The sequence below is a fragment of the Vulpes vulpes genome, chromosome 15 (assembly GCF_048418805.1).
Source record: "Vulpes vulpes isolate BD-2025 chromosome 15, VulVul3, whole genome shotgun sequence".
Classification (NCBI taxonomy): domain Eukaryota; kingdom Metazoa; phylum Chordata; class Mammalia; order Carnivora; family Canidae; genus Vulpes; species Vulpes vulpes.
The window spans coordinates 23806261-23830543 of record NC_132794.1 but is presented as its reverse complement, the minus strand read 5'-3'; the positions used below and the strand labels follow the sequence as shown (position 1 = coordinate 23830543).

The 24283-nt window shown below is 34.9% G+C and overlaps 1 pseudogene; it reads right to left on the bottom strand.

Annotated features, from left to right (window-relative positions):
• Window positions 1-23727: 23727 nt before the first annotated feature.
• LOC112917717 (heterogeneous nuclear ribonucleoprotein D-like) overlaps window positions 23728-24283 on the bottom strand; it is a 94254-nt pseudogene continuing 93698 nt past the window's right edge.

The window sequence follows — 24283 nt, the reverse complement described above, 5'->3', positions numbered from 1 at the left end:
TGAGACTTTTAACTCACTTTGTAAACTTATGTTTTCTTCAAGATTGTGTACTACATGATTAGTAACTTAATTATAGGCACCTTGTGTGTAATAAACATTGTCAAAAAAAGGTAAAGGAAATTGATTCTGCCAGGGAGCAGGAATTTCTTTTCTTTTCAAGGTCCTTCTAGTAGGAATAAAAACCAAAATGAAATGACACAGATTAACAGGAAAAATCATACCTATTAGTGTATGTTTGGGGAAGCCACAGACTTGAATATTCCACAATTGGGAAAAATTATATATATATAATTATATATATATATATATATATATCACAATTGGGCAAAATGATATATACATATATATGGGCAAAAGACATGGATAAACATATATATATGTGTATATATATATATCTGATGATATATATGATATATGATATATATCATGTATATATATATGTCATCCTGAACTAAGGATAAGGGGAAAGAGGTCTGGGGCTTTAGAAGAAAGAAATGCAATTTACAGGAAGATGAAAAGTGTAAATTTTTGGTGAATGAATGTTTTCTGGGCCACTAAGAAACATGGGGATGAAGAGAGGACTTTGATCAAAGTGGCCTTGTTAGGTGCCTCTGGTCTACCTACCTAGTTCATATCATAATATAGTTATCTATGGTAATAGCTCTCGTCCTGAAGTAAGTCCTCTATCTAAATTCCTTTTAGTCAGGAGGAGGTGAAAAGTTTTCTTGAATCTACTAGATTTTGACTGCTTTATAACTCACAATAGTCTTTATGCCAAAGTTATCCCTCTTGGGCAGCCCTGGTGGTGCAGTGGTTTAGCATCACCTGCAGCCCAGGGTGTGATCTTGGGGACCCAGGATGAGTCCCACATAGGGCTCCCTGCATGGAGCCTGCTTCTCCCTCTGCCTGTGTCTCTGCCTCTCTCTCTGTGTGTTTCTCTCATGAAGTTATCCCTCTTGAGGCCATCTGACATTGGTCTCTACACTTTCTCACTGGAAGTGGTTACAAATATTATCAAAGATTGTGAAAAAGAAGAATTCAACAAAGTTGCAGGATATAAAATCAATGAACAGAAATGTTATATTTCTATACATTACTATGAAGAAGCAGAAAGACAAATCAAGGACTTGATCTCATTTACAATTGCACCCAAAACCATAAGATATCTAGGAATAAACTTAAGAAGTAAAAGATTGTACCCTAAAGACTATATAGAACACTTTTGATAGAAATTGAAGATGACGAAAAAATGGAAAAACATTACATGCTCAAGGATTGGAAGAACAAAAGGATTATTAAAGTGTCTATACTACTCAAAGCAATCTACACATTTAATGTAAACCTTATCAAAATACCATTGGCATTTTTCACAGAGCTAGAACAAATAGTCCTAAAATTTGTATGGACCTACAAAAGACCCCGAATATCCAAAGCAATCTTGAAAAAGAAAACCAAAGCTGGAGGGATCACAATTCTAGACTTCAAGATTATATTACTTCAAGTTGTAGTCATCCAGACAGTATGGTACTGGCATTAAAACAAACACACAGGTTTACGGAACAGAATAGAGAGCCCGGAAATAGACCCACAACTGTATGGTCAACCAATGTTCAACAAAGCAGGAAAGAATATCCAATGGAAAAAATGGCAGTCTCTTCAATGATGTTGGGAAAACTGGAAAACAACAGGCAAAAGAATTAAACTGGACCACTTTCCTTCACCAGATAGAAAAATAAATTCAAAATAGATGAAAGACCTAAATGTGAGACAGGAAACCAGCAAAACCCTAGAGGAGAAAACAGGCAGCAACCTCTTTGACATCAGCTGTAGCAACTTCTCATCAGAAGCAAGGGAGGGAATAGCAAAAATGAACTACTGGGACTTCATTAAGATAAAAATCTTCTGCACAGTGAAGGAAACAATCAACAAAACTAAAAGGCAGCCTATGGAATGGGAAAAGGTATTTGCAAATGACAAAGCTGAGATGGGGTTAGTATCCAAAATATATAAAGAACTTATCAAACTCAACACCCAAAAACAAATAGCGCAGTTAAGTAATGGGCAAAAGACACGAATAGACATTTTTTTTCAAAGAAGATATCCAGATGGCTAATAGACACATGAAAAGATGCTCAACATCACTCATCATCAGGGAATACAAATCAAAACCATGATGAGATACCACCTCACACGTGTAAGAAAGGCTAAAATAAACAACACGGGAAACAACAGATGTTGGTGAGGCTGTGGAGAAAGGGAAACTCTCTCACACTGTTAGTGGGAATGCAAACTGGTGCAGTCACCCTGGAAAACAGTATGGAGGTTCTTCAAAAAGTTAAAGATTGAACTACCAATCGTCACAATGGGGTGATATTCCAGTGGAGGAGGTAAAGTGCTACTGATGGGGACAGGAACACCAACACAGAAAAGAAGTCCATCCATCTTCCCTTGTCCTATATCCTATTTTCTCCCTACTGCCCTACAGATATAATCTAGCATGAGGCAGGCTGGAAAAGGAATTGGGAAAATGTGCTTTGCAGAGTCCTCTTTCCAGTATCATGGATCGTGATGTAGAAGGATAAATTTGGAGCAGGAAGACCAACACACTGCTGGTTTCCCATTACCGGAAAAAAGCAACAAACTAAACATAGATATAGCAATATGGTTCTAGTTTCATCTGTCTTAATGTATTACTACACTAAGTATTAACTCTATTAATGAATTAATGACACCATTAAAATTATTCTTCCCTTTTCCTCTCCCAATATTATTTCTCTAACACATTTGTCATGGCACTTATTTCAGCTTTTTATCTTTGTTGCTTTTTTTAAATATTGGGACATGTGAATTTTATGTGTATATGACCTGAATGCCCATAAGTTTTCATGGTATATAACAAAAATAAAGTGATGTAACATTAGTCTAGGAATATTAGCATCTCCACATTCCACATGTTCCCTAAGAATTAAAGTTACATACTTAGACTTTTATTCTTTCAAACACTGCAGAAGTTCCTGTGAGGTCCTTTTCATGTGCTAACATGTACTGTTCGTAGCCACTCCAAACTCTTTCTTCACTACATGGTTCTGTGGAGAGGAAAAAGTTTTCCTCAACCCTTTTAGGGTCCCTTACTGGGTCTTAAAATTAAACTGACAAAGACTGATTAACAGGAGAAAAACAAGCAAGTTTATTCAACATAAGTTTTGCATATCACAGAGCCTTCATAAGGAAATGAAGACCCAAAGAAACATATCTGGGTGCTTTTATGCTAGGTTGACCAAGAGTGGACAGTTGTGGAAACATATGACAGTCTAAGGAATTTGAAGTTAAGTGGAGTAAATGGGGGAAAGTTAGCAAAGTCCTGTTCAGATTCTTCCTGGCATCCTTTTGTCTTCAGAGATAAGGATATATCTCTCATTTGAACGTTTTGTGACCTCATTCAGGGAAGAAATTTGCGCTGTTTTCTCAAATTCCCTCAGCTTAAAATATTCAATATGGCAAGATGCCATATTTTGGGGGTGGTGTGTCCTGAACCCCACCAGTTTCAATCTGTTATGTGGTGTCTATAACTCAACATATATCCAGCCACTGGCTTTTGATCAGGGTGCCACTGCAACTGGCAAACTTTTGCCAATGGCCACAAAGGGAATATGTTCACCTCTGTGTTACAGCCAGTAATGGGTGAGGGGGTGGGTGGGCAGGGAAGACCATAGGAGTTTTAGGACTCTGAAGTATAGAATTTAGTGAAATGGTTCCCTCTTGCACTTAGCGGAAGTTAGAAGGTGGTTGAATCAAGCCTGGGTGCATCTAACAACCGTCTCACTTTTACCACTGACTGGTCTCCCTCAAACACATAGGGATATTTGGATCATGTAGCTGAATATGACTGGTTGTATGGATATATTGCCTGTGACTTTCAGGCCAGAGGAATAACAGGGATAAAGCAATTAGCTAACTGTAGGAAGAATCAGACAAATTAGAAAGAAAAAAACTCCACAGAAAAATAGGATCACATTCTTCAGTAAATCAAAGCAACCTGAAGAAAAAAGCCTAAAGAAGATTAAAACAAAGAAATTAAAAAGCCAAAGAACCCAGTCACAAAACCTAGTATGGAATTGTAGTCTAGTTTGAACAAGCTGAAGAAGATAGATATATGGGGAGTCAGTGGAGGAGGAAAAATATAAATGTTGGGAAATATCAGGAAGAGAGACAGAACATAAAGACTCCTAACTCGGGGAAACGAACTAGGGGTGGTGGAAGGGGGGAGGAGGGCGGGTGTTGGAGGGGAATGGGTGACGGGCACTGAGGTGGACACTTGACGGGATGAGCACTGGGTGTTTTTCTGTATGTTGGTAAATAGAACACCAATAAAAATTAATTTAAAAAAAATATATAAATGTAATCCAAATAATACATCTCACTAAGGGATTCTTACTAATGTTATTGGTTTTGAAAATATTTCAGTATGAAAACTATTTTTAAGAAAATAATATTGGAGCATTACTGGAGAAGACTTATTTATAATTTACTTTAAAGTGCTTCACCTTAGAGAGTATGAAATGTAATATTTACTTGACTTAAATGACACCTTTGGTATGATGGATTGTCCCTATCAAGGATACACACTCCAGTTCTGGCACCCTGCAGGGACTGGCTAAGATAGAAACATCTGCTTTCTAAATCTCAGGAAATATAGGAAGCTTACTAATTAACCTTAAAAATTTCAAAAAAATGAGATTTAATTGATCAATGTTGAGGCTTAGCCTTCACAAAATGGATGGTAGAAATGTGTTTTCAACTGAGAAATTTGGAAATATTCAAGATATATTGATTAACAGAAATCTTCTAGATGCCTTTCTCACTCTTTCTCAAAAAAATTAGTAAATTTTGTAGCTTGTATACTCAGCATAGAACCTGAGACTTGATTCCTGAAAAGTCAGTGGCTAACCAATGATTCAGAAGATTCTTGTGCAAGTATGCAGTTATTAAGTCATACATCCTACCACTAGAATGCTGCCTTGATAACTTCGGTGAAACTGTTGTAAGGAAAGTCAGATCATCTAAGTGGACAGAGATTTGAGACTTCCATAACCTTAGCAAACATCATGTAGGAACTACTACTACTGCTTGTAATTGTGTGCCAGATTTTGATCTATAAGCTGCTTTTGTTAAAACTTACTAGTGGATTTATTGGGGGCTGGCTTAACGACTGGCAGCTACTTTTTTTTTTTAAGATTTTATTTATTTATTCATGAGAGACACACACCCAGAGAGAGAGGCAGAGACACAGGCAGAGGGAGAAGCAGGCTCCAGGCAGGGAGCCCGAGGGGACTCGAACCTGGGTCTCCAGGATCACACCCCAGGCTGCAGGCGGCGCTAAACCACTGCGCCACCGGGGCTGCCCTGGCAGCTACTTTTGTATTAAAAAAAAGAACATAAGATGTGCCTGACATAACTGATCAAATTTATTTTGCTTGCATCATAACAGGCATCTCATTTAAATTTAATAACTACTAAAAAAATAAAAATTAAATTAACTTAATAACTACTGTATCTCAGAGCAGTTTTGTATCCTATTATGAATACTGTGTATTCAATTTAAAACATGAATAAACTATTCACTAATGTGTATCCTTTTTTTTCTCTTCTCTTTTCAGATTTCTTACTTCTTTACTTACATTACCTTAATTTTTGTATCTCAGTATAAAATGAACTGATTTTTGCTCCTATCACTGCAAGTAATGCAAACCAATTGTTACTAATGATTTCCTGGTTAACAAAGTCAGCAATATGCTTTTAGTACTTGATTTATCTCACTTTTTAAAAGCACTAATAATTTGATACTTTGATATTTGATTAATACAGTCAGCTTCTTAATTTTTTTTTTCTTTTTTCCCTTAAACTTCCTTCAATCTTTCTTGATCTCTGATTTGTCTTCTAACTAGCTAGGGGCTATTTCTCAATATTTTCCAGTTTTTGCATGATTTTTCATATTCTATTCACACTCCATTGCCAATCTCACCCACCCCAATGACATCAACTACATAATCACAAATGAATTTCAAGTGTACATTTTAAGACTGACCAATTCCTCCTAAACCCAGGTACAGATAGTAAGTTATAACACCCCAAGAGGATATCCACAGATGCCTCAACTACAAAATATTTACAATTGAATTTCCCTTTGCCTTAATACTCATCTTCATTACCTGTAGCACATCTTATGCCAGATGCTGATATCTTATCACTTACTGGTATTTAAAAAATAAAGTACATATGGGGATAAAATATAATAGCATTTGGCATTTAGTTGCTTTATACCATTTCTCTTCAGTCACATAGATGATACATATTTAATATGTGGAAATGTTTTCTTTAAACTTAACAACATAGACAAACTTCTGAAGGAAGAACTCAGCAGACACTTCTTTTTACAGAGTTTTACATACACTTCTAATTTTCTTTTCTTTTTTTAAATTTTAGACTAAATAGCCTCAAGCTATAGATATGCTCCTGGACTAAGGATAGATAATGAGTTTGTTACAATGCTGTTCAACTCTGGAATTATGTGTTCCAAGACACAAAGCAATTTTTTTTCCATATATAAGTGCAAATTACAATATCCACCTAGTGGAGGCTCTAATATAGAACCCAAATAGCCTTTGGGGACTAAAATAATTTTTCCCCTAGCTGCAGAGAATGCTGCTAGCTAAGAACTCTCAGCTGCCATCATTCTTTAGAAATTGCCTTAAGTTAAAGACAGCCATCAGACCTAGGTTCATACCCTTTACATAAGGGCAGCCTGCATCCTCACCCACATTCAGAAAAACTCTGAAGAGCTAGCTCAATTTCTGAGCTTCCTGAAGGATCACCTGAAGCCTCTGTTAAGACTACATCAGACCTCAGTTTCTCCCTCTCCAGATCCTGCTTCCTTCTTTTACCCAAAGGCATGGATCCCAAAATTATTCTAACAAACTTCCTGTATGCTAATCTTCATATAAGATCTGCTTCTTAAGGAAAACCTACCAAGCACTAATTGGTTCTCTGAGCGGTTCAAGAAAGAAGTCCCTAAGATGGGATTTTGAAGCTGGGAGTTGGATCACCAGCTTCTGATCACTTTTAGCTAGAGAACACAGAAGCTGAAAATAATGATGATATAGATAGCTGTTTATTATTGATTTTCTTCATGGCTCACAAAACTTAAAATATTTGCTATCGTCTACTTCTTGCCAGAAAAAAGTTTGCTGATGCCTGTGCTAATGCCAACATCTAGCATTAGGTCACAGTACAACCCAGCACTGGAGCTGCTTAAGGAGAGGAAAGAAGACTATATCCATGTACCAAAGGAGCTGCAGAACTTAGCCACCACATATTTGTAGGAGCTGAGAGCTAGAAGATCCTGGATCAAAGGAGCCTTTGAAAGACTTCCAAACCCTGACAAGGGCTATTAGTCTTTGTGCTCCCTTTGCATTAACTTTCTACTGTTGCTATAACAACTTATCACAAACTTAGGGTGTTAATGCAACAAAAATTTATTATCTTATAGTAAGTCTTACAGACTCAAAATCAAGGAGTTGACTGTGCTACAATACTTTCTGGATGATTAGGGAAGAGTACATGTCCTTTCCTTTTCCAACTTCTAGAGACTGCTCACATTCCTTGGTTCATGGCCTTTTCCCTTCATCTTCCAAGCCAGCCGTGTCACATCTTTCTAACCCTGTAACCTATGACACCTTCTCCAGACCAGGGAAGAGTATTCTGTACTCATGTGTTAAAATTGGGCCCACCAGGATAATCCGAGAAAATTTACCCATCTCAAGGTCCTTAATCACTTCTGCAAAACCCTTTTTGCAAAATATAGCAACATACTCACCAATTCCAGAGATTCGAACATGGACATCTCTGAGGACCCATTTTCTACCTACCACATCCTTCCTCGTGTTAGAAGCTGTAAAATGTAGTCACTTGTCCCTTACCCAGAGATAATATATAGGTATGACTCAGATCACTAAAAAATTTCACTAATGTGGCAGAGCTCTAAATATAATTGGACCAGATATACTCATTTGGTCAAAGTGCCAATGATTTGTGACTCTGATAGGACATATGTACTTTAGAAAATGAGAGGAAAATAAAATGTAGTTTCAAAGGTAGGGTACTGGCAGGGCAGTGCTTTATTATCAATGAACGAAGGAAGATAAATTTATCTTCCAGGCTTGGTTCATTAATGAGAATGGGTGAGTTCGATATTCACATTAGAAAAGTAAGTAGGGACGCCTGGGTGGCTCAGTGGTTGAGCATCTGCCTTCAGCTCAGGGTGTGATCCTGGAGTCCCAGGATCGAGTCCCACATCGGGCTCCCCACAGGGAGACTGCTTCTCCTCCCTCTTTCTATGTCTCTGCTTCTCTCTCTGTATCTTTCATAAATAAATAAAATATTTTTTTAAAAATTAGGAAAGTAAGTAAAACGAGGCTGTTGTATAGCCTCATTCAGCTGTGGTCATAAAGAAAGCAGTGAGGAAGGGGAGGGTTTCTCTCAATAGGCAAAGCATTTGGTGGTATACATGACAATCTAATCTGGGTTGAAAGAAAGGTGGCCAGGTGCTGGTCCTGCTATAGCTGGAAAAGCCTGCTGTGTTGCAGCCTATGACTCCTGCTGAATAAAAATAAAACTATGTAAATTAACTGAGGACTCTGAAAAGTTTAAGTAAAATTGGGCAGATTATGAACGGGGTGAATTTCCAGATATATATATTTCCCATTTTAGCTTTCATAACTTTGTTGTAAGAGTGGGCTCCAGTCATATTGGTGCTTAGGGAAGCAGCAATATAGAGGGCTAAAACACTACAGTTCTGAACTGGATAAGAAAAAGAGTTCCCTGTTGGCTAAAGAGTAAAAGGGCAGGGATCCTAGAGGGGCAAGATGGAGAAGGGAGTTCCTTAATTCTGATACAAACCCACATGTCAAGTACATCCCTGAACAGTGCAACAGACAGACACCAAAACAACAGGGTCAAATCTTGGAGAATTGAACTAATATATAATCACTATCCAAGTCTCAGACTTATCTCTGAGTGGCACACATAGAAGACCAACACAAATCAAAATAGTAAAGGCTTGGGGTGCCTGAGTGGCACAGTAGGTTAGGTATCTGACTCTTGGTTACAGCTCAGGTCATTTTCTCCGGGTCCTGGGAAGGAGGACCTGGGAACATTCCCCCCCCCCCCCACCGCCCCCAACTCCCCTCTAAAATCAATCAACCAACCAATCAACCAATCAATCTTAAAACAAAATAGCAAAGTCTCAGGGAATTAAATATGATTTAAACAATGGCCAAAGTTACAATTAATCCCTGAATAACACATGCACACGAGCGATCTAAAGCAGCATAGCTAAGATTCTGAAAACAGAACTGATAATGGAACTATCACTCATAGAAGACAAGATAGAACTTGTGGTCAAATTCTAACTGGATTCATAGAGTAAAAAGAACAAAAATGGGGCAGCGTGGGTGGCTCAGCGGTTTAGTGCTGCCTTCAGCCCAGGGCCTGATCCTGGAGACCCCGAATTGAGTCCCACGTAGTGCTCCGTGCATGGAGCCTGCTTCTCCCTCTGCCTGTGTCTCTGCCTCTCTCTCTGTGTGTGTCTCTCTTGAATAAATAAATAAATAAAATCTTAAAAAAAAAAAAAGAACAGAAACAACAATAAACATTCTTCAGGCTATTGTGACAGGACCCAGAATGTACACAAAATAATATTCAAAATGTTTAAAATATCTAAAATTCAATCCTAAAACATTAGACAAAGAACCAGAAAAATTTGATCAAAGCTATAAGAAATGACAACTGACGTAGGTCAAACACAAGATGGCTCAGCTATTGGAATTATCTGATAAATTCTTTAAAGCAACTGTTATATTTTGTCACATATAAAGTTAAACATACTTGGAATTTTGGAACTGAAAAAAAATACAATAGTTGAAACTAAAAAAAATGAAATGGGCTCATTACAAAAAATTAGAGGAAAAGAAATAAATGGGTTATTTGAAAATAGATAAATAGCATTATCTAAACCGAGGAACAGTTTGATATTGATATATGGGACAGTATCAAATGGTCTAACATAAGTGTGTCATTGGCAACCAGGAAAGAAGAAAGTGACTGAGCCAGGAACAAATGTTTGAAGAAATAGTTGCCAAAAACTTGAAAATTTGGCTTCATGACCATATCTTCTCATGTAAATTAGTGATTTACTTAAATGAAAAAATGGAAATTACTAGAAACATGTTCTTTTTTAAAATTATTACCATGTATTCATGCATTGAACTGAATTGTCTTAGCATCCTGGACAAAATCAATTGACTGTAAATGTGAGAGTTTATTTCTTTATTTTCAATCTATTCCAGTGATCTACATTTCTGTCCTTAGGCCACTAACACATTGTCTTATTTTCATATCATTGTATTAAATTTTGAAATCAAGAAGTATGAGTCCTTCAACTTTGTTCTCTTTTGAAGTTGTTTTAGTCATTCTGGGTCCCTTGGATATTCATATGAATATTAGGATCAAATTGTCAATTTCTGTAAAGAAGTCAGCAGATATTTTGATAGGGGACTGTGTATTGTATATTAAATTGGAAAATACTGCCATCTTAACAGCATTAAGCTTTCTTAGCAATTAACGTGGCATATTTTTCCATTTAATTAGGTCATGTTTAATTTAATAATGGTTTGTAGTTTTCAGAATACAAGTTTTGCACTTCTTTTACAAATTTATTCCTAGGTATTTTATTCTTATTGATGATATTGAAAATGGAATTGTTTAGCTAATTTCATTTTTAGTCTGTATAGTACCAGTATATAGAAATACAAGTGAATGTTGTAAATTAATAATGCATTTTGCAATTTCAGTGAACTAATTAATTCTAATAGCTTTTGAGTGGATTCTTTATGATTTGATATGAACATATCATCAGCAAATAGGGATAGTTCTATTTCTTTCTAATTTGGAAACTTACTAATATCATTTTCTTGCTTCTTTTACTTTGTCATACAATAATATCCATTGTCTACATATACCATAGTTTATCCATTTATTACCCACTAAAGGATTATTGGTTGCTCCCAAGTTTTGGAAAATATGAAGAAAGCTTCTGTAAACATCCATGTGCAAGTTTTTATGTAGACCTAACTTTTCAGCTCTGAGTAAATACCAAGGAACACGATTGCTGTATATATGGCAAGAGCATTTTCAATCTTTTAAGAAACTGCCAAATAGACTTCTAAGTAACTGCACCATTTTTCATTCCTTTCAGTAATGAATGGGAGTTCCTATTGCTTCTCATCCTTTTGCTATTCTAATATGTGTGTGCAGATATCTCATTTTTTCTTTAATTGGCATTTCTCTAATAACACATGACATGAAGCATTTTTTCTAGTGTTTATTTACCATTTGTGTATCTTCTTTGGTAAGGTCTCTGCTAAGGCCTTTGGGCCATTTTTTAATCTGGGATTGCATATTTTCTTATTGCTGTATTTTAAAAGTTTTTGTTCTTTTGGAAAAGGAATTCTTGGCCAGAGTTTTTGCAAATATTTTCTCTCAATCTGTGACAAGTTCTTCTCATTCTCTTGACATTGTTTTCACAGGACAAAGGTTTTAATTTTGCTAATGTTTATTTACCTTATCAAGTATTTTTCATGGGTCATGAGGTTGCATCTAAAAATTGCCTAAAGTCATCTAAATTTTCTCCTATGTTGTTACCTAAAATAAAAGTTTACCTTAAAGATAAAAGTATGTTATCTTCTAAAACTTAAAAAAGAATTTTTTATCTTATATTTATGTCTGTGATTCTTTTGAGTTAATTTTTGTGATGGCTGTAAGATCTGTGTCTAGATTTATTTTCTTGCACGTGGATGTCCAGTTGTTCCAGCACTGTTTGTTGAAGAATCTGTACTTTCTCCATTGTAAAATAGGCTTTGTTCCTTTGTCAGAGAACAGTTGATTAAATTCACATGGATCTATTTCTGGGTTCTCTGCTCTGTTCTATTGATCTATTCTTTCACCAAAACCACATGGACTTGATTAATATAATTTTATATTGTCTTGAAGTTGACAGTCCTCCACCTTTCTTCTCCTTTAATATATGTTGGCTATTTGGGTCTTTTTCTTCTCTATATAAACTCCAGAATCAGTTTTTAATATATACAAAATACTTGCTGGGATTTTGATTGGGACTGCATTAATATATAGATCAGTTTCAGAAAAACTGAAATCTTGAAAATATTGAGTCTTCCTATCCATAAACATGGACTATGTCTTCATTTACTTAGTTCTTTCATTTCATTCATTAGAGTTTTGTACTTTTCTTCAGATAGATCTTGTATATATTTTTATTACATCTATATCTCAGTATTTCTACGTCAATGGTGCCAATGTATACGATATTGTGTTTTAATCTCAAATGCTACTTGCTCATTGCTAGTATGTAGGAAAGTGGTTGACTTTTGTACATTACCATGTATACTACAATTTTTTTTTTATAATCACTTACTAGTTCCAGGAGATTTTAGGTGATTATTTCAGATTTTGTACATATATGATTATGTGATCTGTGGACAAAGAGTTTTATTTTGTCTCCATTAACCTTTACGTTTTAAAATATTCTTTTCTTGACTAATTGTATTAGTTAGGACTCAGAGTATGTAGCTAAAAGAGAGTGGTGAAGGGCACCTGGGTGGCTCAGCTGATTAAGCAGCTATCTTTGGCTCAGGTCATGATCCCAGTGTCCTGGGATTGAGCTCCACAGGGGGCTCCCTGTGAGTGAGGAGTCTGCTTCTCCCTCTCCTTCTTCCCCTCCCCCCTGCTTGTGCTCTCTCTCTCTCTCTCTCTCAAAAAGTGAGAAAATTGAAACCTTTTCACTAAGATCAGGAACAAATGTCCCCTCTCACCATTCCTTTTCTTTCTTTCATTTTTTATAGATTTTATTTAAGTGTGATGTTACCTATAGGTTTTATACAGATATTCTTTATCAAAATGGCAAAATCTTCTATTGCTAGTTTACTGAGAGTTTTTATCATGAATGGGTGTCAAAATCATAATCTTTTGTCTGGGGGCATTTTCACAATATGCTTAAAGTGCTATTACAACGAAAAAGCAGAAAATGAATGTTGGAATACCAGCAGACTGTGGTATCTATCACAGAACTCAAAATTGGTCATCATTTCTGTTCTATTTTACATTTCATAAGTACTTTTATTTATGGTATTTTTTTGAATATAGGGTAAATTTGAGAAATTATTACTGTGTAAAGACTAATTTATTAAACTTCAAAAAGACAATGACCTGCAAAAGGTCCACATATATGCTCTAGTCCTTTGATCTTTTAAAATGTGTTACTTCCCTCTTAGTTAATTAAAATACATATTAAGAAATTCCATAAATGCTATATGAAGTTTGAAACCAAATAATGAATGTGGATAATATAAAAGTTCATTGTTTGCCCTTAATCTACCACAGTGTCATTTACTGAGCAAGCACTAAGTATTAGCAAACACTAAATTCCCAGTATTGTAGGAATGAATGAGTCAGAATTATTTCTTTGATCTAGGTCTTTTTCATCAGGAATCTTATGAAATTCAGGGCTCCTGTAATAATAACAACAGTATATCCTGAATAGTATGTCCTATTTTTTTTAAGATTTTATTTATTTATTCATGAAAGACACAGAGAGAGCGCAGAGACATAGGCAGAGGGAGAAGCAGGCCCCTCCCAGGAAGCCCGATGCAGGACTTCATCCACGGACCTGAGATTACACCCTGAGCCAAAGGCAGATGCTCAACCACTGAGTCAGCTACTGATCAATCTATAATGAAGATAAAAACTATTATTTTTCCCAATATTTTATATAAAAATATATATAAATATGCCTCAGGTAAATGAAACTTAACTGACTTTTCTAAGATTACACAGAAAGTGAGGCTTAGATCCCTAATTGGAATCTTTAATGTGCAATGGACTATTGGTACTATGCCCCAAAATCATTTTGAAACTTAGAGACTCAGATAGCTTAGTGTGAATTCCAGAAAAAATAAGGTTATTATTTATTGGACTGGCCGGAGACTAGGATGGACCAGATAATCACAAATTGTTTAAAAATGGCATAAGTTCCAAGCAACATGCAAATAATAGCTGGTCTTAAAGAATTAGTTATATATGTGTGTATTAAAGCAAAGAAAATTTCATCTTTTAAGAACAAAAAGCACTATGGTCTATCAGAACTATTCAAAAAAACAGATGAAAATTGGTAATCACTACATTTTATTTTGCAGACTTTATGGTGTGGGAATCGATAGAGGGTAAATTTAAAATATATGGTAAAAGTTGTTAAATGTGTTTCAGTTTAATGTTTGACAACATTTACCAACCCTCTAGTAACTATAATCAATGTTTGCTTTTTCACTCTTTTTTATTCTCCTTCAAGAATATATCTTTTGAAGAAAACCCAGCAATAGTATAAACACTTGACTTGAATACTTTTCTCCTTACATTTACAGATGCCCTACTGGGAAAGCAGATTAAAAATGAGATCATACATAATACATAGATCCTAGAGCATAATCCTGATAATGCTAAATAAATCACAAAACTAAAAAAATCTATTCAATTTTTTTTTGTCATCCATAATATCAAAAAATTCTAGGTCACATTGACCTTAAGGTTATTTCCATAAATTATTTTAATTTTTCCATCAATATATTTCATTCATAAACTCTCCTATAATAGATAAATGGAAAACATGCTAATATCTGGAGGAAGAATACATATCCTGTACTTGTGTTTTGTTTTTGTTTGACTTCCTTTGTTTAAACTTTTGGATATTAGATTTAAAAATATCTTATTCTCTTACTTTAGGATACTATATTTTCATAGCACCTATTTTTTGTAGACTTATTACTACTTGCTTGATATGTAGGAGGCATTTTTTAACATCACAAATATGATCCATAAAATGAATATCCTGGAATATATGCTTATTTTTATAACATTGAAATTACACCTGTGTGATGACACAAAAAATAATATAGTTCTTTATTAATAGTGCTTCATTTTTTAAAGTCTTTTACTTTTTGGTAAGAAATTATTTAATTCTTTCTCATTTTCCTCTGGCAGTGAAAAGATGTCCTTTGTTCACTTATGCTCTGTGCAACTTCCAGATAAATATTTTTTTAGGAGGTGGAGATTTCTGCTATTGCTGATAACCAGGCACTAACTACAGTGAGGAATAGAGCCCATGAGTGGAAAACTGTGAAAGCTTGATATAATTTCACAGAAAATATTGTTATCAAAAGAACTAAGTTATCCACATGTGATCAGCTGCCTAGGCACTTACTGGGGGGGGGGGGGGGGGGTAAGAGGAACAATAAAAGAAAGGGGTCATTCATAGCAACAAAAATGTCTTATGGTCATAAGTTCTAAGGACAGAGGGAAAATGAATGTATATAAAGTGCAATTTTCAAAGATTATCACATTAACATATACACACACATCACCTAAAATTACTTCATTACTGCATTTGAGTCTGAACTCTGGTCTATAAGTGTTTCTGGTAGAGTTGATTTCAACCATATATGCTTTGGTAATCTAGCACTTTGATAAAATAAAAGTGTTCCCCTTGTATGGACTAAAAATCTAAGAAAACTCCAAATTAAATCTAGATGTAAGATTATAAATCATACCCATGTTCTCACAGATTTGTGTGAATTTGGATACTGCCTGTGAATATTTGTTTTTAAAGTGTTTGTAATATCTATCAAAATTTAAGATTTGGTCTGATTGCATTTTAAATTAAATTGAGTAATTGTTTTGGATTTGGGATTTTACATTGAAAGACATAACAGCTTTAAATTTACTATATTACCATGTTTAAGAGAATTGAATTTGCATTTACAAAATGGATAAGTTTAGTTGATTACATTGAAATTGGTTGTTTAAATGCTTGAGAAGGATTGATTTGTTAGTTTCTGGCACTGAAAGTTTTAAGATTATTAAATTCATTACATTTAAAATATAACTTAAATCTCTTAAAGAAACATTAATTATGTTCATTTCTAATTTAGCTCTTTTTTGATTCTTGAGTTGATCCTTGAAATAGATTAACAGCTAAAGCCAAATATGACTAGCATGGGGTTTGAGGGTTTTTTTTTTTTCCTTTAATATGTTAATTCAATAAAATAATATTAACAAACACCCACATAAGGGCATGAAGTTTCTTTTTGAGATGTTCTAAACTTTTCTGTGATGATGGCTGCACATATCTGCAAATATTCTTTAAAACATTAATTATACATTTTAAGTGTGTGAATTTTTGTCTCAATAAGACTGCTAAAAAAACAAGTTGACATAGTCTTTTTTGCTCAAGATTCATCTCTCAGTCACTAAAATTTTTCATCTCATGTGACTAACCATGAATTTTTCTTTTGAGAAATTATCAGTGATAGAAATGTAGGCAGTTCTCACTTTCCCATTTTAAAAATGTATTTAATTTTCAAAAAAGTTTTAAATGCCACGTTGTACATAAATTATTGCACCATCTCATTATCCCTCAGAATAAATTCCAATAATTATTTAAGTGCTTGAAAATTTTTAAGAATTTAAGCTTTTGATTGCTTTCTTAAATTTCCCGTAGCAACTCATACTTTTATCTTTAGTGTATTATAGTCCACATCTTACCATACCCAGCTACACAAAGGGGTTTAATTATTAAAAAAAAAAACTATACTAATTTCATTGTGAAGATTTAATATCTCATTATCACTATTGTTTTAATATAGATTGATTGAGAACCTGTAAGGATAGCAATTTTTTTTTATGTATAACTGTATCAGTCAATCTAGTTCCAGTCAAGAAAAGGAAACCATGGAGCAATATGATCAGAAAAAAATTAATAAAGAATTACTAACTATAATAGGTGATTAGCATAATGAGGGTTTAACTTCCACAAAGTAAGACTTCTAAATACAGGATAGCAGATACAAGAAGAACCATTTCCTCTTGGGCTGAGATAAAGCACTCCCTCACTCAGTCCCACTCACAACACAGGGCTGAGATCTAGACTTAGAGAGGGCCTTGTCATGGCAACAAGTGCATTACTGATGGAGCTTGCTGGAAATCTGCCCTTCAGGGAGCCAAGGAGACCTGTTCTCTGGCAGATTCCACTAGAGGCACTCTGATACAAATCTGCCCTAAGGATTCTGAAAAAAAGATACTGGCTCCTTAGTGCTTCTGGTCACTGAGGACTATAGGAATTAGGTACTAGAAATCTTATAAGTGCTGCAGGATGAGTGCTGAGTATGCCATGTGTGCCAGCAGAGCCCAACAAGCAATCATACCACAACCAGGAAGCAAAATGTTTTTTCCTGCAATGTTGCTCCAATACCCTCTACTGGCAAAGCTTTAATGGAAGATGGCAAAAGGAAAACATCAAAAACAGTCCAGATCCATTTTCACAGAGCAGGTACAGAAGGTGAATTTGGAGTTAAGAAGAAAGAGATGGACAAACACTACAGTGTCTTTAATGTTTATATTGAGAATTGTACATTCATTTACATTTAAAATGTTTCTATCAGAAGGTGAATTTTGTACTGATTTTAAGATATTTCATCATAATTGTTGAAAATGATTAGAATTTGTAATATACCTTTCCATTTGTGTTGAATTTTTATTTACTTCCTATCTTAACTTTTATGCAAGAAACTTATTCATGTTTTTCTCTGTTATACTATTAAAACATTTCACCATATTGAATGGCTTATATATTTATCTGTTTATTTTTACAATATTTTGTTATTTTACACTTAGTAATTTTAATCCCTTTGGAAATTATTTTATCATATCATATTGGGATATTTTATTGCTGGCATCCATTGAGGCCCTAAAGCCAGTTGCATCAATGTGGGCTGTACTTTGTTCCACTAAACATCTTGTTTTAAATTTCTCTCAGGAAGAGAGATTCATTCAATAGAATTCATAAAGAGGGATTCCAAGAATCACATGAAGAAATGGAAGTAAGGAGAAAAACTGAACTGAAGATATAGTGATATGTAGTGCAAATCTCCCTGCAAAAAGAAAGGATTTCCTTCTTCATTCTAGAGCAGCTGAAATACTATCCCAGACAGTCCTCAGGTGTCAGGATTCTTCAGAAAATCCTGCAGCTTTATACAGCCATCTCACTCAATTCAGAGATGACTACTTGTATCAGGACTCCTTTGCCCAAGGCAGTCCTAGAAGCAACTGACCAGTACTTATCTTTTCCAAACAGTTGTTACCTTCTCCACTTCTTAATATAATGGAGAATATAACCAACATTAGTTAGCTAAAAAAAGACCTTTAACTTTACAATTATTATATCAATAATCGCTGAAATATTTATAGACACATTGATAAATTTAGCCAATGCAAGTCCCCTTAAAATGTCCATTAGAGAGTGAGAGTAAGAAATCTCAGAATCTATACATTCCATACCCCGCCAATACAAGAACTGGCTTTGTTCATGAATCCTTATGTTTTGTTTGTTTGTTTCTTGACAATCAGTTCTTTGAAATGTGGAATAATCCATCACAGAATTTCTACTATGGTAAATTCATGAATATCATGTTATTTGAGAAAACATAATCAGAAGGATTATGTTTTTGTTTGTGTGTTTTTCTTGTAACATATAGATTTAAAATTCAATAGAAAACCAATTTATCAATATTAAATTATCAAAAAAATTAAATGTTCTATTACACAAAAAGTAAATATATGAAGAGATAGATGTTCTAACTTGATGGGCAGAATCAATCTTTCCACAATATATATGTATACCAAATCATCACATTGTACACTTTTATAATTTTGTCAACTATACCTCAAAAAAGCTGAAAAAAAGGAAGTCAGAACTTCACAAATATAGCATTTGGAAGGCTCCCCATCCTCATAAAGACGTCTCATAACTGTAGCAGTTTGTGTTTAAATGCTTAAATATCAAGTTGATATCTTTGCACATTCACAACCCCAGTGGGATAGGGCTTGGCACATAGAAAAACAAAGTTGTAACATGAAATCTTCCAATAAAAATTTTCTATCATTGTGCTAGAAAATAATGCTATGACTTAATAATATTATGTCAGCAATGAGCATCTCAATTATTATTGAGATAATTATATAATATAATTATAATTATTTATAAATTATAATTATAAATAATTGGATAATTATTTCAAAATAAATATATCTGTGATCTTTTTCCCAGAGATTCTAATTTAGTTTTCTGGTTCTCTAGCAATGAGGAGCTACTCCACCAATTGTAAAGACTAGCTCATTGAATAAAAAGATACTAGGAAGCTACAAATGGATAACCTTCATTTAATGTAAATTTTCTGATTATTACCTATACTGAACAATGTTCTATTAGCTAATCGTCTGAAGTCATTAGAACATTTCATCCTTTGCCTATTTCCTTCTCCTCTCCCTCCTTTAAAAAAAAAAAAAGATTTTGTTTATTTATTTATTTACTTATTTACTTATTTGAGAAAGGGAAAGAGAGCACTCGAGGGGGTGGGAGGTGGCAGACAGAGAATCTTAAACAGGCTCCATGTCCAGTGCAGAACGTGATGTGGGCTTGATCTCACAACCCTGAGATCATGACCTGAGCTGAAACTGAGAGTCAGATGCTTAACTGACTGAGCCACCCAGGTGCCCCTCCTCCTTATCCTTAAACATTCATCCCAAACACTGCTTTTTTCTGCAGCTTTCCCCTAATCTCTGGAAGGTAGCATCCTTCCTCATTGTGCTCCAAAATACATTACTAACAATTCTATTATAGCACTTAAAACATTATGTGGCAATGATTTGTTTACAGTATGTCTAACCCACTGGATTATCAGTTTTCAGGGCAGTAATCAAGTTTGTAAACATATCACTAAGCAATAGCAATAGAAATTGCATTATAAAATTGGTTAAAATAAATATTGGTGATGACATCCAAGCTGCAATAGGATCACAGCAATTCAATGTCATGGCACTCTGATTTTCAGATAATACCAGTTTCACTTCCTTGTGTTGGTTTTTGGCAGCAATAGCACTTGAAGGGCAATTTGAGAAAACTCAACTAATATTCTTGGCAGATATTTAACCTTATGAAAGGAAATCACTTACCCAGGGCTTTAGTATTTTTATTTCAGTGACATTTAAAATGGAAATGAGTCCATTTTCTTTTCAGATTTTAAAATATGTTTTGGTTCAAAATTAAACCCATTCAGTGAATTAATCAACTAGCATAAAATCAGAATATAAGAGAATTGTAAAAGCAGAGGCTTTTTTTTTTTCAGTGAGGCTCTTGTATTTGATACATTCTATATTTTATATTGATTATACCAATAGGTAAAAACATTGCAATTGATATTCAATAAAATCATTATTTCTAGTACATAGTGAACATTTAACTTTATTTCTCTATGCATAAAATATAATTTAGATTCAATATATATTTTTACTTTTAATCATTCCAGGAAAATTAGTTATTCAAAAATATTTTTAAATTTTATTTATAGATTTTGGCATTAATAATAACTTTTAAATCTTACTGTATTTTTGTGTTATTATGATACTGAAAACGTTTATAGGAATGCAATGAAAATAAACTGTAAAAAGAATTAATCTCTAAAGTATCTATAGCTACTTTTTTTTTTTTTTTGGTTTGTTTAAAAAGCCTTTGGGGTACCTTGTGGCTCAACTGGTTAGGCATCAGACTTGGTTTCAGCCCACCTCATGATCTAGGAGTCCTGGGACTGAGCTCCATGTAGGGCTCCTCACTCAGCAAGGAGTCTGCTTAGGATTCTCCCTCTCTCCCTCTGCCCCTCCTGCTTATTCTCTCTCTCTCTCTCATTCCAAAATAAAAATAAAACATAAAAAAAAGGTTTTGTTCATCTTGATCAGGTAAAGGATAAACTCTCTCTCTCTTTTTTTTTTTTTTAAGATTTTATTTATTTATTCATGAGAGACCAAGAGAGAAAGGTAGAGACATAGGCGGAGGGAGAAGCAGACTGCCCATGGGGAGCCTGATGTGGGACTTGATCCAGGACCCCAGGATCACACCCTGAGCCAAAGGCAGATGCTCAACCACTGAGCCCCCCAGACACCCCAGGTAAAGGATAATCTCAATGTCAATTTGCTACCTAATCATCAATTTCAACTTAACAGATTCACTACCCTAAATACACTGCAACTACAGACTTGACAACTTAAAATGAAAATCTCCCTTGTTCTATAAGATTGTATGCTGAAAGAATAAATAGTTCCCTGAAATAACCAACATTAGTACCTGGTATAGGTTTTAGGTCAAATAACAAAACCAGGAACAAAACAAGGCCAACTACTTGTAACTTGATAGCCAGTAAGTACAAACATTGAAAGATCCAGGCACCAAATGTGAGCATGTATGCCAATCCTAGAGACTAATGTCTAACCACAGAAACAAAACCTAAAAACGTTAAATCCATCATGTACACTTAACGTAAAATTCAAAGCTTGAATTTACCCAGGAAATTCTCCAATATCTAGAGCTGAAACTGCTCTTTGATGCACCAGGAAGATCTGTTGTAATGACTCAGTCACTTAGATTTGTGTTAATATGCATAAAATTTAAAGTATACTTTTTTCCTGCTACTCCCTCCTATGTCTGAATATGTGTATGCTTCACTACTCAGCTCATGCACTAATGCATCAAAAATGATGAAATCTACTACTATGACTTTTTCTAAGAACTCACACTAATGTTGGAAGCAAAGGCAAAAGAAAAATTAAATTCCCTTACTACTTACAGCCTATTCACAAGTCCTTGAAACAGGCAGAATGACCTTCCTCTAGGGACTCAAGTGCCTCGATGTTAATACTTTGCTAAGGGCAAAAGGCAATCTTAGCTCAACTCCCAGGATCCTGTACATGTACTTTAACATATAAAAATTTCTTTGGATGCTTCCTTTATCTCCCCCTCACCCCAGATACATGTTGGCAGTCATCCTCCATGCATATGACCCACCAATATACGTCTGAAGGGTCTCATGACTAAGATTTTATTAGACAGTGATAAAAGGCCTTTTTCTAAGAATAGCTAGCTCCCTCAAGGTCCTGGAAACCTTGCTTTCAAAATTCCTTCCAGACTTACACTATCCTTAACCCCCTCCCAACTTGAAAGTATATAATGGGCCACCCCTCATGACCCCAGTGCAGGTTTTTCTGCCCATGCCTGTCACATGCTTTAACAAAATCACCTTTTTGCACCAAAGATGTCTTAATTCTTTCTTGGCCCTTGGGTCTGAACCCCACCACTTCAAAACACATTAATAATTAGCACCCAAGATACCTTCCTATGAATGTCCCAATAGAAAACATTTTGTTTAGCTTGGTGTTTGCTGTACCATAATACCAACAGAATACAACTAATTTCCTCAGCCACTGCTTCAAATATCTGTATCTAATTTTTGCTCAAATTTTAACAACCTCATACCTATCTGTCAAAATCCTTGTTAAAATGTAACTATTTTTGGTACCCTTAATCTGTAACTCCTACACACACTTTAATAGTGCCTTTTCCTTGAGAATATCTGGACATTTTTATCAAGAGAACAATTAAAGCCATGGTATTATGATTAGCCAAAGCTCTTTCTAGCAGACCACTGATTAAGTCTGATTTAGCATATCATAACAAATGGCTTTCCAGAGACAGGAACAAAGTAGTATTTTCTATTCATGAAAGGAGCTAACAACATTCTTTGTGCTAAAAAGGTTCACTACAAAATATAATCCAGAAGATTCGAAGTCTGCTAGAAACCTTTCACTAATGACAACACTATGACAAGGTCTCCAGATACACAGAGAAGAAACACTAAAGGTATGGTGGACACCTCAGTTAACAGAACACATCTAACAAAAATGGGCAACAGGGTGATGCTGTAGCTAGTTATTTATAAAGGGCTATAGTTTCTCCATATGGGTCCATACTCCCTACAAAATAAAATTTGCCTTAGATATTGCTTATTTAAAATTACATTTTTATAGGGGAGCCTGAGTGGCTCAGTCAGTTAAGTATCTGCCTTCAGCTCAGGTCATGATCCCAGGGTCCTGGGATTGCATCCCACATGGAGCCTCGCATTAGGCTCCCTGCTCAGTAGGGAGTCTGTTCCTTTCTCTCTCCTTCTGCCCCTTCCCCGACTCATGCTTGCTCTCCCTCTCCTTTCATAAATAAATAAAAGTTTTGTAAATAAATAAATAAATAAAATTCTATTTTTACAGAAGTATTTAGTACCTGATGCAGAAAAATGCTCATATAAGGAAGCATTTATTTGAGGTTTAACATGAAATCATACAAACAAAATTTGTATAAACAAATCCAAATTGAGTCATAACACAGATAACTAAAGACAAAGTAAAAACAAAGACCACTAATGGACCATTAGATACAGCTGTGTCTTTGGGTTTTTTTTTAAGATTTTATTTATTTATTCATGAGAGACACACAGAAAGAAGCAGAGACATAGAGGAGGGAGTAGCAGGCTCCCTGTGGAGAGCCTGATGCAGGACTGGATCCCAGGACTCTGAGGTCAAGACCTGTGCCAAAGGCAAATGCTCAACCGTTGAACTACCCAGGTGCCCCACAGCTGTGTCTTGTACACTACAAAGTCTTTTACAAAATAATCATGTTACATCAACAAAAGACCAACCTTCAATGTCATCCTGCAAGATGGGAGACTTTAGAAGTCTCCTCCTGTTTTCTCCAAAGTCCTCCTGGTAATTGTTTTGAGTGATTTCCACCCTCTCAAGATACCCTGACGTAAGTGTTCTGTTGGCCACTGGAGTCTACGTATCTCTGTCCATATTCATAGTTCCTGTAGTTTTATGCAGTAGAATCACAGCCGTCATAGCCACTATAGTTCTGATCACCATCATAACCACTATTGCAATTTCCATATTCTTGGTCATAATAGTTTTTAAATCCTTTGTTCCAGTTTTGGCCCTGAACTGTTTTGGTCTACAGCCTCTGGTATCACCCTGTCCACCAACTGCAGTACTTCTTCCACCTTCTTATTGTTGCTGTTGCTGCCTATATACCTCTTTGGGTTGTGAAACTTTGATTTCACACTTCATAGGACCAATTTTATGAGATCTGCATTTATTTATTTATTTATTTATTTATTTATTTATTTATTTTTATTTCCAGTTTTTATTTAAAGTCTAGTTATTCAACATATAG